Source organism: Euprymna scolopes, chromosome 31 (assembly GCF_053919585.1).
Source record: "Euprymna scolopes isolate OS-2025 chromosome 31, ASM5391958v1, whole genome shotgun sequence".
Lineage (NCBI taxonomy): Eukaryota > Metazoa > Mollusca > Cephalopoda > Sepiida > Sepiolidae > Euprymna > Euprymna scolopes.
The window spans coordinates 11,114,537-11,132,158 of record NC_136512.1 but is presented as its reverse complement, the minus strand read 5'-3'; positions in this window follow the sequence as shown (position 1 = coordinate 11,132,158).

Genomic DNA, 17,622 nt, shown 5'->3' with positions numbered 1-17,622 from the left:
ATTGGGAATGCTGTCTAATTTAGAAATGAAAATCTAGAATTGGGAATGCAGCCTAATCTAGAAATGAAAATCTAGAATTGGGAATGCAGTCTAATTTAGAAATGAAAATCTAGAATTAGAAATGCAGTCTAATTTAGAAATGAAAATCTATAATTGGGAATGCAGTCTAATTTAGAAATGAAAATCTAGCATTGGGAATGAGTCTTATTTAGAAATGAAAATCTAGAATTGGGAATGCAGTCTAATGAATAATGAAAATCTAGAATTGGGAATGCAGTCTAATTTAGAAATGAAAATCTAGAATTGGGAATGCAGCCTAATCTAGAAATGAAAATCTAGAATTGGGAATGCAGTCTAATTTAGAAATGAAAATCTAGAATTGGGAATGCAGTCTAATTTAGAAATGAAAATCTAGAATTGGGAATGCAGTCTAATGAATAATGAAAATCTAGAATTGGGAATGCTGTCTAATTTAGAAATGAAAATCTAGAATTGGGAATGCAGCCTAATCTAGAAATGAAAATCTAGAATTGGGAATGCAGTCTAATTTAGAAATGAAAATCTAGAATTGGGAATGCAGTCTAATTTAGAAATGAAAATCTAGAATTGGGAATGCAGTCTAATTTAGAAATGAAAATCTAGAATTGGGAATGCAGTCTAATGAATAATGAAAATCTAGAATTGGGAATGCAGTCTAATGAATTATGAAAATCTAGAATTGGGAATGCAGTCTAATTTAGAAATGAAAATCTAGAATTGGGAATGCAGCCTAATCTAGAAATGAAAATCTAGAATTGGGAATGCAGTCTAATTTAGAAATGAAAATCTAGAATTGGGAATGCAGCCTAATCTAGAAAAAAAAATCTAGAATTCGGAATGCAGTCTAATTTAGAAATGAAAATCTAGAATTGGGAGTGCAGTCTAATTTAGAAATGAAAATCTAGAATTGGGAATGCAGTCTAATTTAGAAATGAAAATCTAGAATTGGGAATGCAGTCCAATGAATAATGAAAATCTAGAATTGGGAATGCAGTCTAATGAATAATGAAAATCTAGAATTGGGAATGCAGTCTAATTTAGAAATGAAAATCTAGAATTGGGAATGCAGCCTAATCTAGAAATGAAAATCTAGAATTGGGAATGCAGTCTAATTTAGAAATGAAAATCTAGAATTGGGAATGCAGTCTAATTTAGAAATGAAAATCTAGAATTGGGAATGCAGTCTAATGAATAATGAAAATCTAGAATTGGGAATGCTGTCTAATTTAGAAATGAAAATCTAGAATTGGGAATGCAGCCTAATCTAGAAATGAAAATCTAGAATTGGGAATGCAGTCTAATTTAGAAATGAAAATCTAGAATTGGGAATGCAGTCTAATTTAGAAATGAAAATCTAGAATTGGGAATGCAGTCTAATTTAGAAATGAAAATCTAGAATTGGGAATGCAGTCTAATTTAGAAATGAAAATCTAGAATTGGGAATGCAGTCTAATGAATAATGAAAATCTAGAATTGGGAATGCAGTCTAATTTAGAAATGAAAATCTAGAATTGGGAATGCAGCCTAATCTAGAAATGAAAATCTAGAATTGGGAATGCAGTCTAATTTAGAAATGAAAATCTAGAATTGGGAATGCAGTCTAATTTAGAAATGAAAATCTAGAATTGGGAATGCAGTCTAATGAATAATGAAAATCTAGAATTGGGAATGCTGTCTAATTTAGAAATGAAAATCTAGAATTGGGAATGCAGCCTAATCTAGAAATGAAAATCTAGAATTGGGAATGCAGTCTAATTTAGAAATGAAAATCTAGAATTGGGAATGCAGTCTAATTTAGAAATGAAAATCTAGAATTGGGAATGCAGTCTAATTTAGAAATGAAAATCTAGAATTGGGAATGCAGTCTAATTTAGAAATGAAAATCTAGAATTGGGAATGCAGTCTAATGAATAATGAAAATCTAGAATTGGGAATGCAGTCTAATTTAGAAATGAAAATCTAGAATTGGGAATGCAGCCTAATCTAGAAATGAAATCTAGAATTGGGAATGCAGTCTAATTTAGAAACGAAAATCTAGAATTGGGAATGCAGTCTAATTTAGAAATGAAAATCTAGAATTGGGAATGCAGTCTAATGAATAATGAAAATCTAGAATTGGGAATGCAGTCTAATTTAGAAATGAAAATCTAGAATTGGGAATGCAGCCTAATCTAGAAATGAAAATCTAGAATTGGGAATGCAGTCTAATTTAAAGATGAAAATCTAGAATTAGGAATTCAGTCTAATTTAGAAATGAAAATCTAGAATTGGGAATGCAGTCTAATTTAGAAATGAAAATCTAGAATTGGGAATGCAGTCTAATTTAGAAATGAAAATCTAGAATTGGGAATGCAGTCTAATTTAGAAATGAAAATTAAGAATTGGGAATGCAGTCTAATTTAGAAATGAAAATCTAGAATTGGGAATGCAGTCTAATCTAGAAATGAAAATCTAGAGTTGGGAATGCAGTCTAATCTAGAAATGAAAATCTAGAATTGGGAATGCAGTCTAATCTAGAAATGAAAATCTAGAATTGGGAATGCAGTCTAATTTAGAAATGAAAATCTAGAATTGGGAATGCAGCCTAATCTAGAAATGAAAATCTAGAATTGGGAATGCAGTCTAATTTAGAAATGAAAATCTAGAATTGGGAATGCAGTCTAATTTAGAAATGAAAATCTAGAATTGGGAATGCAGTCTAATTTAGAAATGAAAATCAAGAATTGGGAATGCAGTCCAATGAATAATGAAAATCTAGAATTGGGAATGCAGTCTAATGAATAATGAAAATCTAGAATTGGGAATGCAGTCTAATTTAGAAATGAAAATCTAGAATTGGGAATGCAGCCTAATCTAGAAATGAAAATCTAGAATTGGGAATGCAGTCTAATTTAGAAATGAAAATCTAGAATTGGGAATGCAGTCTAATTTAGAAATGAAAATCTAGAATTGGGAATGCAGTCTAATGAATAATGAAAATCTAGAATTGGGAATGCTGTCTAATTTAGAAATGAAAATCTAGAATTGGGAATGCAGCCTAATCTAGAAATGAAAATCTAGAATTGGGAATGCAGTCTAATTTAGAAATGAAAATCTAGAATTGGGAATGCAGTCTAATTTAGAAATGAAAATCTAGAATTGGGAATGCAGTCTAATTTAGAAATGAAAATCTAGAATTGGGAATGCAGTCTAATTTAGAAATGAAAATCTAGAATTGGGAATGCAGTCTAATGAATAATGAAAATCTAGAATTGGGAATGCAGTCTAATTTAGAAATGAAAATCTAGAATTGGGAATGCAGCCTAATCTAGAAATGAAAATCTAGAATTGGGAATGCAGTCTAATTTAGAAATAAAAATCTAGAATTGGGAATGCAGTCTAATTTAGAAATGAAAATCTAGAATTGGGAATGCAGTCTAATGAATAATGAAAATCTAGAATTGGGAATGCTGTCTAATTTAGAAATAAAAATCTAGAATTGGGAATGCAGCCTAATCTAGAAATGAAAATCTAGAATTGGGAATGCAGTCTAATTTAGAAATGTAAATCTAGAATTGGGAATGCAGTCTAATTTAGAAATGAAAATCTAGAATTGGGAATGCAGTCTAATTTAGAAATGAAAATCTAGAATTGGGAATGCAGTCTAATTTAGAAATGAAAATCTAGAATTGGGAATGCAGTCTAATGAATAATGAAAATCTAGAATTGGGAATGCAGTCTAATTTAGAAATGAAAATCTAGAATTGGGAATGCAGCCTAATCTAGAAATGAAATCTAGAATTGGGAATGCAGTCTAATTTAGAAATGAAAATCTAGAATTGGGAATGCAGTCTAATTTAGAAATGAAAATCTAGAATTGGGAATGCAGTCTAATGAATAATGAAAATCTAGAATTGGGAATGCAGTCTAATTTAGAAATGAAAATCTAGAATTGGGAATGCAGCCTAATCTAGAAATGAAAATCTAGAATTGGGAATGCAGTCTAATTTAGAGATGAAAATCTAGAATTGGGAATGCAGTCTAATTTAGAAATGAAAATCTAGAATTGGGAATGCAGTCTAATTTAGAAATGAAAATCTAGAATTGGGAATGCAGTCTAATTTAGAAATGAAAATCTAGAATTGGGAATGCAGTTTAATTTAGAAATGAAAATCTAGAATTGGGAATGCAGTCTAATCTAGAAATGAAAATCTAGAGTTGGGAATGCAGTCTAATCTAGAAATGAAAATCTAGAATTGGGAATGCAGTCTAATCTAGAAATGAAAATCTAGAATTGGGAATGCAGTCTAATTTAGAAATGAAAATCTAGAATTGGGAATGCAGTCTAATCTAGAAATGAAAATCTAGAATTGGGAATGCAGTCTAATCTAGAAATGAAAATGCAGCCTAATCTAGAAATGAAAATCTAGAATTGGGAATGCAGTCTAATGAATAATGAAAATCTAGAATTGGGAATGCAGTCTAATTTAGAAATTAAAATCTAGAATTGGGAATGCAGTCTAATTTAGAAATGAAAATCTAGAATTGGGAATGCAGTCTAATGAATAATGAAAATCTAGAGTTGGGAATGCAGTCTAATGAATAATCAAAATCTAGAATTGGGAATGCTGTCTAATTTAGAAAGGAAAATCTAGAATTGGGAATGCAGCCTAATCTAGAAATGAAAATCTAGAATTGGGAATGCAGTCTAATTTAGAAATGAAAATTAAGAATTGGAAATGCAGTCTAATTTAGAAATGAAAATCTAGAATTGGGAATGCAGTCTAATCTAGAAATGAAAATCTAGAGTTGGGAATGCAGTCTAATCTAGAAATGAAAATCTAGAATTGGGAATGCAGTCTAATTTAGAAATGAAAATCTAGAATTGGGAATGCAGTCTAATTTAGAAATGAAAATCTAGAATTGGGAATGCAGTCTAATTTAGAAATGAAAATCTAGAATTGGGAATGCAGTCTAATTTAGAAATGAAAATCTAGAATTGGGAATGCAGTCTAATCTAGAAATGAAAATGCAGCCTAATCTAGAAATGAAAATCTAGAATTTGGAATGCAGTCTAATGAATAATGAAAATCTAGAATTGGGAATGCAGTCTAATTTAGAAATGAAAATCTAGAATTGGGAATGCAGTCTAATTTAGAAATTAAAATCTAGAATTGGGAATGCAGTCATATAAATAATGAAAATCTAGAGTTGGGAATGCAGTCTAATCTAGAAATGAAAATCTAGAATTGGGAATGCAGTCTAATTTAGAAATGAAAATCTAGAATTGGGAATGCAGTCTAATGAATAATGAAAATCTAGAGTTGGGAATGCAGTCTAATCTCGAAATGAAAATCTAGAATTGGGAATGCAGTCTAATTTAGAAATGAAAATCTAGAATTGGGAATGCAGTCTAATGAATAATGAAAATCTAGAGTTGGGAATGCAGTCTAATTTAGAAATGAAAATCTAGAATTGGGAATGCAGTCTAATTTAGAAATGAAAATCTAGAATTGGGAATGCAGTCTAATGAATAATGAAAATCTAGAATTGGGAATGCTGTCTAATTTAGAAATGAAAATCTAGAATTGGGAATGCAGCCTAATCTAGAAATGAAAATCTAGAATTGGGAATGCAGTCTAATTTAGAAATGAAAATCTAGAATTGGGAATGCTGTCTAATTTAGAAATGAAAATCAAGAATTGGGAATGCAGTCTAATTTAGAAATGAAAATCTAGAATTGGGAATGCAGTCTAATGAATAATGAAAATCTAGAATTGGGAATGCAGTCTAATTTAGAAATCAAAAACTAGAATTGGGAATGCAGCCTAATCTAGAAATGAAAATCTAGAATTGGGAATGCAGTCTAATTTAGAAATGAAAATCTAGAATTGGGAATGCAGTCTAATTTAGAAATGAATATCTAGAATTGGGAATGCAGTCTAATTTAGAAATGAAAATCTAGAATTGGGAATGCAGTCTAATTTAGAAATGAAAATCTAGAATTGGGAATGCAGTCTAATTTAGAAATGAAAATCTAGAATTGGGAATGCAGTCTAATGAATAATGAAAATCTAGAATTGGGAATGCTGTCTAATTTAGAAATGAAAATCTAGAATTGGGAATGCAGCCTAATCTAGAAAGGAAAATCTAGAATTGGGAATGCAGTCTAATTTAGAAATGAAAATTTAGAATTGGGAATGCAGTCTAATTTAGAAATTAAAATCTAGAATTAAGAATGCAGTCTAATCTAGAAATGAAAATCTAGAGTTGGGAATGCAGTCTAATCTAGAAATGAAAATCTAGAATTGGGAATGCAGTCTAATTTAGAAATTAAAATCTAGAATTGGAAATGCAGTCTAATCTAGAAATGAAAATCTAGAATTGGGAATGCAGTCTAATTTAGAAATGAAAATCTAGAATTGGGAATGCAGTCTAATCTAGAAATGAAAATCTAGAATTGGGAATGCAGTCTAATCTAGAAATGAAAATGCAGCCTAATCTAGAAATGAAAATCTAGAATTGGGAATGCAGTCTAATGAATAATGAAAATCTAGAATTGGGAATGCAGTCTAATTTAGAAATGAAAATCTAGAATTGGGAATGCAGTCTAATTTAGAAATGAAAATCTAGAATTGGGAATGCAGTCTAATGAATAATGAAAATCTAGAGTTGGGAATGCAGTCTAATCTAGAAATGAAAATCTAGAATTGGGAATGCAGTCTAATTTAGAAATGAAAATCTAGAATTGGGAATGCAGTCTAATGAATAATGAAAATCTAGAGTTGGGAATGCAGTCTAATTTAGAAATGAAAATCTAGAATTGGGAATGCAGTCTAATTTAGAAATAAAAATCTAGAATTGGGAATGCAGTCTAATCTAGAAATGCAGCCTAATCTAGAAATGAAAATCTAGAATTGGGAATGCAGTCTAATCTAGAAATGAAAATCTAGAATTGGGAATGCAGTCTAATCTAGAAATGAAAATCTAGAATTGGGAATGCCGTCTAATCTAGAAATGAAAATCTAGAGTTGGGAATGCAGTCTAATCTAGAAATGCAGCCTAATCTAGAAATGAAAATCTAGAATTGGGAATGCAGTCTAATGAATTATGAAAATCTAGAATTGGGAATGCAGTCTAATTTAGAAATGAAAATCTAGAATTGGGAATGCAGCCTAATCTAGAAATGAAAATCTAGAATTGGGAATGCAGTCTAATTTAGAAATGAAAATCTAGAATGGGGAATGCAGTCTAATTTAGAAATAGAAAATCTAGACTTGGGAATGCAGTCTAATGAATAATTAAAATCTAGAATTGGGTATGCTGTCTAATTTAGAAATGAAAATCTAGAATTGGGAATGCAGCCTAATCTAGAAATGAAAATCTAGAATTGGGAATGCAGTCTAATTTAGAAATGAAAATCTATAATTGGGAATGCAGTCTAATTTAGAAATGAAAATCTAGAATTGGGAATGCAGTCTAATTTAGAAATGAAAATCTAGAATTGGGAATGCAGTCTAATGAATAATGAAAATCTAGAATTGGGAATGCAGTCAAATTTAGAAATGAAAATCTAGAATTGGGAATGCAGCCTAATCTAGAAATGAAAATCTAGAATTGGGAATGCAGTCTAATTTAGAAATGAAAATCTAGAATTGGGAATGCAGTCTAATTTAGAAATGAAAATCTAGAATTGGGAATGCAGTCTAATGAATAATGAAAATCTAGAATTGGGAATGCTGTCTAATTTAGAAATGAAAATCTAGAATTGGGAATGCAGCCTAATCTAGAAATGAAAATCTAGAATTGGGAATGCAGTCTAATTTAGAAATGAAAATCTAGAATTAGGAATGCAGTCTAATTTAGAAATGAAAATCTATAATTGGGAATGCAGTCTAATTTAGAAATGAAAATCTAGCATTGGGAATGCAGTCTAATTTAGAAATGAAAATCTAGAATTGGGAATGCAGTCTAATGAATAATGAAAATCTAGAATTGGGAATGCAGTCTAATTTAGAAATGAAAATCTAGAATTGGGAATGCAGCCTAATCTAGAAATGAAAATCTAGAATTGGGAATGCAGTCTAATTTAGAAATGAAAATCTAGAATTGGGAATGCAGTCTAATTTAGAAATGAAAATCTAGAATTGGGAATGCAGTCTAATGAATAATGAAAATCTAGAATTGGGAATGCTGTCTAATTTAGAAATGAAAATCTAGAATTGGGAATGCAGCCTAATCTAGAAATGAAAATCTAGAATTGGGAATGCAGTCTAATTTAGAAATGAAAATCTAGAATTGGGAATGCAGTCTAATTTAGAAATGAAAATCTAGAATTGGGAATGCAGTCTAATTTAGAAATGAAAATCTAGAATTGGGAATGCAGTCTAATGAATAATGAAAATCTAGAATTGGGAATGCAGTCTAATGAATTATGAAAATCTAGAATTGGGAATGCAGTCTAATTTAGAAATGAAAATCTAGAATTGGGAATGCAGCCTAATCTAGAAATGAAAATCTAGAATTGGGAATGCAGTCTAATTTAGAAATGAAAATCTAGAATTGGGAATGCAGTCTAATTTAGAAATGAAAATCTAGAATTGGGAATGCAGTCTAATGAATAATGAAAATCTTGAATTGGGAATGCTGTCTAATTTAGAAATGAAAATCTAGAATTGGGAATGCAGCCTAATCTAGAAAAAAAAAATCTAGAATTGGGAATGCAGTCTAATTTAGAAATGAAAATCTAGAATTGGGAGTGCAGTCTAATTTAGAAATGAAAATCTAGAATTGGGAATGCAGTCTAATTTAGAAATGAAAATCTAGAATTGGGAATGCAGTCCAATGAATAATGAAAATCTAGAATTGGGAATGCAGTCTAATGAATAATGAAAATCTAGAATTGGGAATGCAGTCTAATTTAGAAATGAAAATCTAGAATTGGGAATGCAGCCTAATCTAGAAATGAAAATCTAGAATTGGGAATGCAGTCTAATTTAGAAATGAAAATCTAGAATTGGGAATGCAGTCTAATTTAGAAATGAAAATCTAGAATTGGGAATGCAGTCTAATGAATAATGAAAATCTAGAATTGGGAATGCTGTCTAATTTAGAAATGAAAATCTAGAATTGGGAATGCAGCCTAATCTAGAAATGAAAATCTAGAATTGGGAATGCAGTCTAATTTAGAAATGAAAATCTAGAATTGGGAATGCAGTCTAATTTAGAAATGAAAATCTAGAATTGGGAATGCAGTCTAATTTAGAAATGAAAATCTAGAATTGGGAATGCAGTCTAATTTAGAAATGAAAATCTAGAATTGGGAATGCAGTCTAATGAATAATGAAAATCTAGAATTGGGAATGCAGTCTAATTTAGAAATGAAAATCTAGAATTGGGAATGCAGCCTAATCTAGAAATGAAAATTTAGAATTGGGAATGCAGTCTAATTTAGAAATGAAAATCTCGAATTGGGAATGCAGTCTAATTTAGAAATGAAAATCTAGAATTGGGAATGCAGTCTAATGAATAATGAAAATCTAGAATTGGGAATGCTGTCTAATTTAGAAATGAAAATCTAGAATTGGGAATGCAGCCTAATCTAGAAATGAAAATCTAGAATTGGGAATGCAGTCTAATTTAGAAATGAAAATCTAGAATTGGGAATGCAGTCTAATTTAGAAATGAAAATCTAGAATTGGGAATGCAGTCTAATTTAGAAATGAAAATCTAGAATTGGGAATGCAGTCTAATTTAGAAATGAAAATCTAGAATTGGGAATGCAGTCTAATGAATAATGAAAATCTAGAATTGGGAATGCAGTCTAATTTAGAAATGAAAATCTAGAATTGGGAATGCAGCCTAATCTAGAAATGAAATCTAGAATTGGGAATGCAGTCTAATTTAGAAACGAAAATCTAGAATTGGGAATGCAGTCTAATTTAGAAATGAAAATCTAGAATTGGGAATGCAGTCTAATGAATAATGAAAATCTAGAATTGGGAATGCAGTCTAATTTAGAAATGAAAATCTAGAATTGGGAATGCAGCCTAATCTAGAAATGAAAATCTAGAATTGAGAATGCAGTCTAATTTAGAGATGAAAATCTAGAATTAGGAATGCAGTCTAATTTAGAAATGAAAATCTAGAATTGGGAATGCAGTCTAATTTAGAAATGAAAATCTAGAATTGGGAATGCAGTCTAATTTAGAAATGAAAATCTAGAATTGGGAATGCAGTCTAATTTAGAAATGAAAATTAAGAATTGGGAATGCAGTCTAATTTAGAAATGAAAATCTAGAATTGGGAATGCAGTCTAATCTAGAAATGAAAATCTAGAGTTGGGAATGCAGTCTAATCTAGAAATGAAAATCTAGAATTGGGAATGCAGTCTAATCTAGAAATGAAAATCTAGAATTGGGAATGCAGTCTAATTTAGAAATGAAAATCTAGAATTGGGAATGCAGCCTAATCTAGAAATGAAAATCTAGAATTGGGAATGCAGTCTAATTTAGAAATGAAAATCTAGAATTGGGAATGCAGTCTAATTTAGAAATGAAAATCTAGAATTGGGAATGCAGTCTAATTTAGAAATGAAAATCTAGAATTGGGAATGAAGTCCAATGAATAATGAAAATCTAGAATTGGGAATGCAGTCTAATGAATAATGAAAATCTAGAATTGGGAATGCAGTCTAATTTAGAAATGAAAATCTAGAATTGGGAATGCAGCCTAATCTAGAAATGAAAATCTAGAATTGGGAATGCAGTCTAATTTAGAAATGAAAATCTAGAATTGGGAATGCAGTCTAATTTAGAAATGAAAATCTAGAATTGGGAATGCGGTCTAATGAATAATGAAAATCTAGAATTGGGAATGCTGTCTAATTTAGAAATGAAAATCTAGAATTGGGAATGCAGCCTAATCTAGAAATGAAAATCTAGAATTGGGAATGCAGTCTAATTTAGAAATGAAAATCTAGAATTGGGAATGCAGTCTAATTTAGAAATGAAAATCTAGAATTGGGAATGCAGTCTAATTTAGAAATGAAAATCTAGAATTGGGAATGCAGTCTAATTTAGAAATGAAAATCTAGAATTGGGAATGCAGTCTAATGAATAATGAAAATCTAGAATTGGGAATGCAGTCTAATTTAGAAATGAAAATCTAGAATTGGGAATGCAGCCTAATCTAGAAATGAAAATCTAGAATTGGGAATGCAGTCTAATTTAGAAATGAAAATCTAGAATTGGGAATGCAGTCTAATTTAGAAATGAAAATCTAGAATTGGGAATGCAGTCTAATGAATAATGAAAATCTAGAATTGGGAATGCTGTCTAATTTAGAAATGAAAATCTAGAATTGGGAATGCAGCCTAATCTAGAAATGAAAATCTAGAATTGGGAATGCAGTCTAATTTAGAAATGTAAATCTAGAATTGGGAATGCAGTCTAATTTAGAAATGAAAATCTAGAATTGGGAATGCAGTCTAATTTAGAAATGAAAATCTAGAATTGGGAATGCAGTCTAATTTAGAAATGAAAATCTAGAATTGGGAATGCAGTCTAATGAATAATGAAAATCTAGAATTGGGAATGCAGTCTAATTTAGAAATGAAAATCTAGAATTGGGAATGCAGCCTAATCTAGAAATGAAATCTAGAATTGGGAATGCAGTCTAATTTAGAAATGAAAATCTAGAATTGGGAATGCAGTCTAATTTAGAAATGAAAATCTAGAATTGGGAATGCAGTCTAATGAATAATGAAAATCTAGAATTGGGAATGCAGTCTAATTTAGAAATGAAAATCTAGAATTGGGAATGCAGCCTAATCTAGAAATGAAAATCTAGAATTGGGAATGCAGTCTAATTTAGAGATGAAAATCTAGAATTGGGAATGCAGTCTAATTTAGAAATGAAAATCTAGAATTGGGAATGCAGTCTAATTTAGAAATGAAAATCTAGAATTGGGAATGCAGTCTAATTTAGAAATGAAAATCTAGAATTGGGAATGCAGTCTAATTTAGAAATGAAAATCTAGAATTGGGAATGCAGTTTAATTTAGAAATGAAAATCTAGAATTGGGAATGCAGTCTAATCTAGAAATGAAAATCTAGAGTTGGGAATGCAGTCTAATCTAGAAATGAAAATCTAGAATTGGGAATGCAGTCTAATCTAGAAATGAAAATCTAGAATTGGGAATGCAGTCTAATTTAGAAATGAAAATCTAGAATTGGGAATGCAGTCTAATCTAGAAATGAAAATCTAGAATTGGGAATGCAGTCTAATCTAGAAATGAAAATGCAGCCTAATCTAGAAATGAAAATCTAGAATTGGGAATGCAGTCTAATGAATAATGAAAATCTAGAAATGGGAATGCAGTCTAATTTAGAAATTAAAATCTAGAATTGGGAATGCAGTCTAATTTAGAAATGAAAATCTAGAATTGGGAATGCAGTCTAATGAATAATGAAAATCTAGAGTTGGGAATGCAGTCTAATGAATAATCAAAATCTAGAATTGGGAATGCTGTCTAATTTAGAAAGGAAAATCTAGAATTGGGAATGCAGCCTAATCTAGAAATGAAAATCTAGAATTGGGAATGCAGTCTAATTTAGAAATGAAAATTAAGAATTGGGAATGCAGTCTAATTTAGAAATGAAAATCTAGAATTGGGAATGCAGTCTAATCTAGAAATGAAAATCTAGAGTTGGGAATGCAGTCTAATATAGAAATGAAAATCTAGAATTGGGAATGCAGTCTAATTTAGAAATGAAAATCTAGAATTGGGAATGCAGTCTAATTTAGAAATGAAAATCTAGAATTGGGAATGCAGTCTAATTTAGAAATGAAAATCTAGAATTGGGAATGCAGTCTAATTTAGAAATGAAAATCTAGAATTGGGAATGCAGTCTAATCTAGAAATGAAAATGCAGCCTAATCTAGAAATGAAAATCTAGAATTTGGAATGCAGTCTAATGAATAATGAAAATCTAGAATTGGGAATGCAGTCTAATTTAGAAATGAAAATCTAGAATTGGGAATGCAGTCTAATTTAGAAATTAAAATCTAGAATTGGGAATGCAGTCCTATAAATAATGAAAATCTAGAGTTGGGAATGCAGTCTAATCTAGAAATGAAAATCTAGAATTGGGAATGCAGTCTAATTTAGAAATGAAAATCTAGAATTGGGAATGCAGTCTAATGAATAATGAAAATCTAGAGTTGGGAATGCAGTCTAATCTCGAAATGAAAATCTAGAATTGGGAATGCAGTCTAATTTAGAAATGAAAATCTAGAATTGGGAATGCAGTCTAATGAATAATGAAAATCTAGAGTTGGGAATGCAGTCTAATTTAGAAATGAAAATCTAGAATTGGGAATGCAGCCTAATCTAGAAATGAAAATCTAGAATTGGGAATGCAGTCTAATTTAGAAATGAAAATCTTGAATTGGGAATGCTGTCTAATTTAGAAATGAAAATCAAGAATTGGGAATGCAGTCTAATTTAGAAATGAAAATCTAGAATTGGGAATGCAGTCTAATGAATAATGAAAATCTAGAATTGGGAATGCAGTCTAATTTAGAAATGAAAATCTAGAATTGGGAATGCAGCCTAATCTAGAAATGAAAATCTAGAATTGGGAATGCAGTCTAATTTAGAAATGAAAATCTAGAATTGGGAATGCAGTCTAATTTAGAAATGAATATCTAGAATTGGGAATGCAGTCTAATTTAGAAATGAAAATCTAGAATTGGGAATGCAGTCTAATTTAGAAATGAAAATCTAGAATTGGGAATGCAGTCTAATTTAGAAATGAAAATCTAGAATTGGGAATGCAGTCTAATGAATAATGAAAATCTAGAATTGGGAATGCTGTCTAATTTAGAAATGAAAATCTAGAATTGGGAATGCTGTCTAATTTAGAAATGAAAATCTAGAATTGGGAATGCAGCCTAATCTAGAAAGGAAAATCTAGAATTGGGAATGCAGTCTAATTTAGAAATGAAAATTTAGAATTGGGAATGCAGTCTAATTTAGAAATTAAAATCTAGAATTAAGAATGCAGTCTAATCTAGAAATGAAAATCTAGAGTTGGGAATGCAGTCTAATCTAGAAATGAAAATCTAGAATTGGGAATGCAGTCTAATTTAGAAATTAAAATCTAGAATTGGGAATGCAGTCTAATCTAGAAATGAAAATCTAGAATTGGGAATGCAGTCTAATTTAGAAATGAAAATCTAGAATTGGGAATGCAGTCTAATCTAGAAATGAAAATCTAGAATTGGGAATGCAGTCTAATCTAGAAATGAAAATGCAGCCTAATCTAGAAATGAAAATCTAGAATTGGGAATGCAGTCTAATGAATAATGAAAATCTAGAATTGGGAATGCAGTCTAATTTAGAAATGAAAATCTAGAATTGGGAATGCAGTCTAATTTAGAAATGAAAATCTAGAATTGGGAATGCAGTCTAATGAATAATGAAAATCTAGAGTTGGGAATGCAGTCTAATCTAGAAATGAAAATCTAGAATTGGGAATGCAGTCTAATTTAGAAATGAAAATCTAGAATTGGGAATGCAGTCTAATGAATAATGAAAATCTAGAGTTGGGAATGCAGTCTAATTTAGAAATGAAAATCTAGAATTGGGAATGCAGTCTAATTTAGAAATGAAAATCTAGAATTGGGAATGCAGTCTAATCTAGAAATGCAGCCTAATCTAGAAATGAAAATCTAGAATTGGGAATGCAGTCTAATCTAGAAATGAAAATCTAGAATTGGGAATGCAGTCTAATCTAGAAATGAAAATCTAGAATTGGGAATGCCGTCTAATCTAGAAATGAAAATCTAGAGTTGGGAATGCAGTCTAATCTAGAAATGCAGCCTAATCTAGAAATGAAAATCTAGAATTGGGAATGCAGTCTAATGAATAATGAAAATCTAGAATTGGGAATGCAGTCTAATTTAGAAATGAAAATCTAGAATTGGGAATGCAGTCTAATTTAGAAATGAAAATCTAGAATTGGGAATGAAGTCTAATTTAGAAATGAAAATCTAGAATTGGGAATGCAGTCTAATTTAGAAATGAAAATCTAGAATTGGGAATGCAGTCTAATCTAGAAATTAAAATGCAGCCTAATCTAGAAATAAAAATCTAGAATTGGGAATGCAGTGTAATGAATAATGAAAATCTAGAATTGGGAATGCAGTCTAATCTAGAAATGAAAATCTAGAATTGGGAATGCAGTCTTATCTAGAAATGAAAATCAAGAATTGGGAATGCAGCCTAATCTAGAAATGAAAATGCAGCCTAATCTAGAAATGAAAATCTAGAATTGGGAATGCAGTCTAATGAATAATGAAAATCTAGAATTGGGAATGCAGTCTAATTTAGAAATGAAAATCTAGAATTGGGAATGCAGTCTAATCTAGAAATGAAAATCTAGAATTGGGAATGCAGTCTAATCTAGAAATGAAAATGCTGTCTAATTTAGAAATGAAAATCTAGAATTGGGAATGCAGTCTAATGAATAATGAAAATCTAGAATTGGGAATGCAGTCTAATTTAGAAATGAAAATCTAGAATTGGGAATGCAGTCTAATTTAGAAATGAAAATCTAGAGTTGGGAATGCAGTCTAATTTAGAAATGAAAATCTAGAGTTGGGAATGCAGTCTAATTTAGAAATGAAAATCTAGAGTTGGGAATGCAGTCTAATTTAGAAATGAAAATCTAGAGTTGGGAATGCAGTCTAATTTAGAAATGAAAATCTAGAGTTGGGAAGGCAGTCTAATTTAGAAATGAAAATCTAGAATTGGGAATGCAGTCTAATCTAGAAATGAAAATCTAGAGTTGGGAATGCAGTCTAATCTAGAAATGAAAATCTAGAATTGGGAATGCAGTCTAATTTAGAAATGAAAATCTAGAATTGGGAATGCAGCCTAATCTAGAAATGAAAATCTAGAGTTGGGAATGCAGTCTTATCTAGAAATGAAAATCTAGAATTGGGAATGCAGTCTAATTTAGAAATGAAAATCTAGAATTGGGAATGCAGCCTAATCTAGAAATGAAAATCTAGAGTTGGGAATGCAGTCTAATTTAGAAATGAAAATCTAGAATTGGGAATGCAGTCTAATCTAGAAATGAAAATGCAGCCTAATCTAGAAATGAAAATCTAGAATTGGGAATGCAGTCTAATGAATAATGAAAATCTAGAATTGGGAATGCAGTCTAATGTAGAAATGAAAATCTAGAATTGGGAATGCAGTCTAATCTAGAAATGAAAATCTTGAATTGGGAATGCAGTCTAATCTAGAAATGAAAATGCAGCCTAATCTAGAAATGAAAATCTAGAATTGGGAATGCAGCCTAATCTAGAAATGAAAATCTAGAATTGGGAATGCAGTCTAATTTAGAAATGAAAATCTAGAGTTGGGAATGCAGTCTAATTTAGAAATGAAAATCTAGAGTTGGGAATGCAGTCTAATTTAGAAATGAAAATCTAGAGTAGGGAATGCAGTCTAATTTAGAAATGAAAATCTAGAGTTGGGAATGCAGTCTAATTTAGAAATGAAAATCTAGAATTGGGAATGCAGTCTAATTTAGAAATGAAAATCTAGAATTGGGAATGCAGCCTAATCTAGAAATGAAAATCTAGAGTTGGGAATGCAGTCTAATTTAGAAATGAAAATCTAGAATTGGGAATGCAGTCTAATTTAGAAATGAAAATCTAGAGTTGGGAATGCAGTCTAATTTAGAAATGAAAATCTAGAATTGGGAATGCAGTCTAATCTAGAAATGAAAATCTAGAGTTGGGAATGCAGTCTAATCTAGAAACGAAAATCTAGAATTGGGAATGCAGTCTAATCTAGAAATGAAAATCTAGAGTTGGGAATGCAGTCTAATTTAGAAATGAAAGTCTAGAAATTGGTCAGAGACTCCGGAAATCATCAGATTCGTTGATTACACTTTGCAACAGACTTCAAACTTTAAACAGTAATGCCACTTACGATCTGTTTCGGTGTGAAAAATATCCTGATTCTAAATCTAACCTTTTTCTATCGAGATATCATTTTCATGTACCATAATTCATATTTTATTATTATCTATAATATAAATCTCACTTGTCTGTTACCATGTATGTATGTATGTATGTATGTATGTATGTATGTATGTATGTATTGTTTCTTCCAATGATGTGTACTTGCTCTTCTTTTTTGGTTCAATGTGGCAATTGTTTAGAGAGGGGGATTGTCTCAGTGCAAATTCTTTCCTCTCTATAAAAAATGACTAAGTTCAGCATTAGCCCCTCCCATTTAGCCCCAAAAGTTACCAAGGCCTTAACATATTTAAATTTGAGTCCAGCACTACGCAAACCTGCTAAGTAGAAACACAGACAATTTTGGACAAATATGGTAAAATAGTCCCAAAAATTGAGTGTTTTTATTAGCCCTAAAAGAGCCCTTGTGGCACACCCAAGAGTTATAGCGAAGTATAGACAAACAAAATTATATAAAAATCAATTACAACTTTTCAGAAAGTTTTATAAAAATCTAAGGCACTAATATTTTGTAATAAGCACAAAAGTGTCAATTTTAACCAT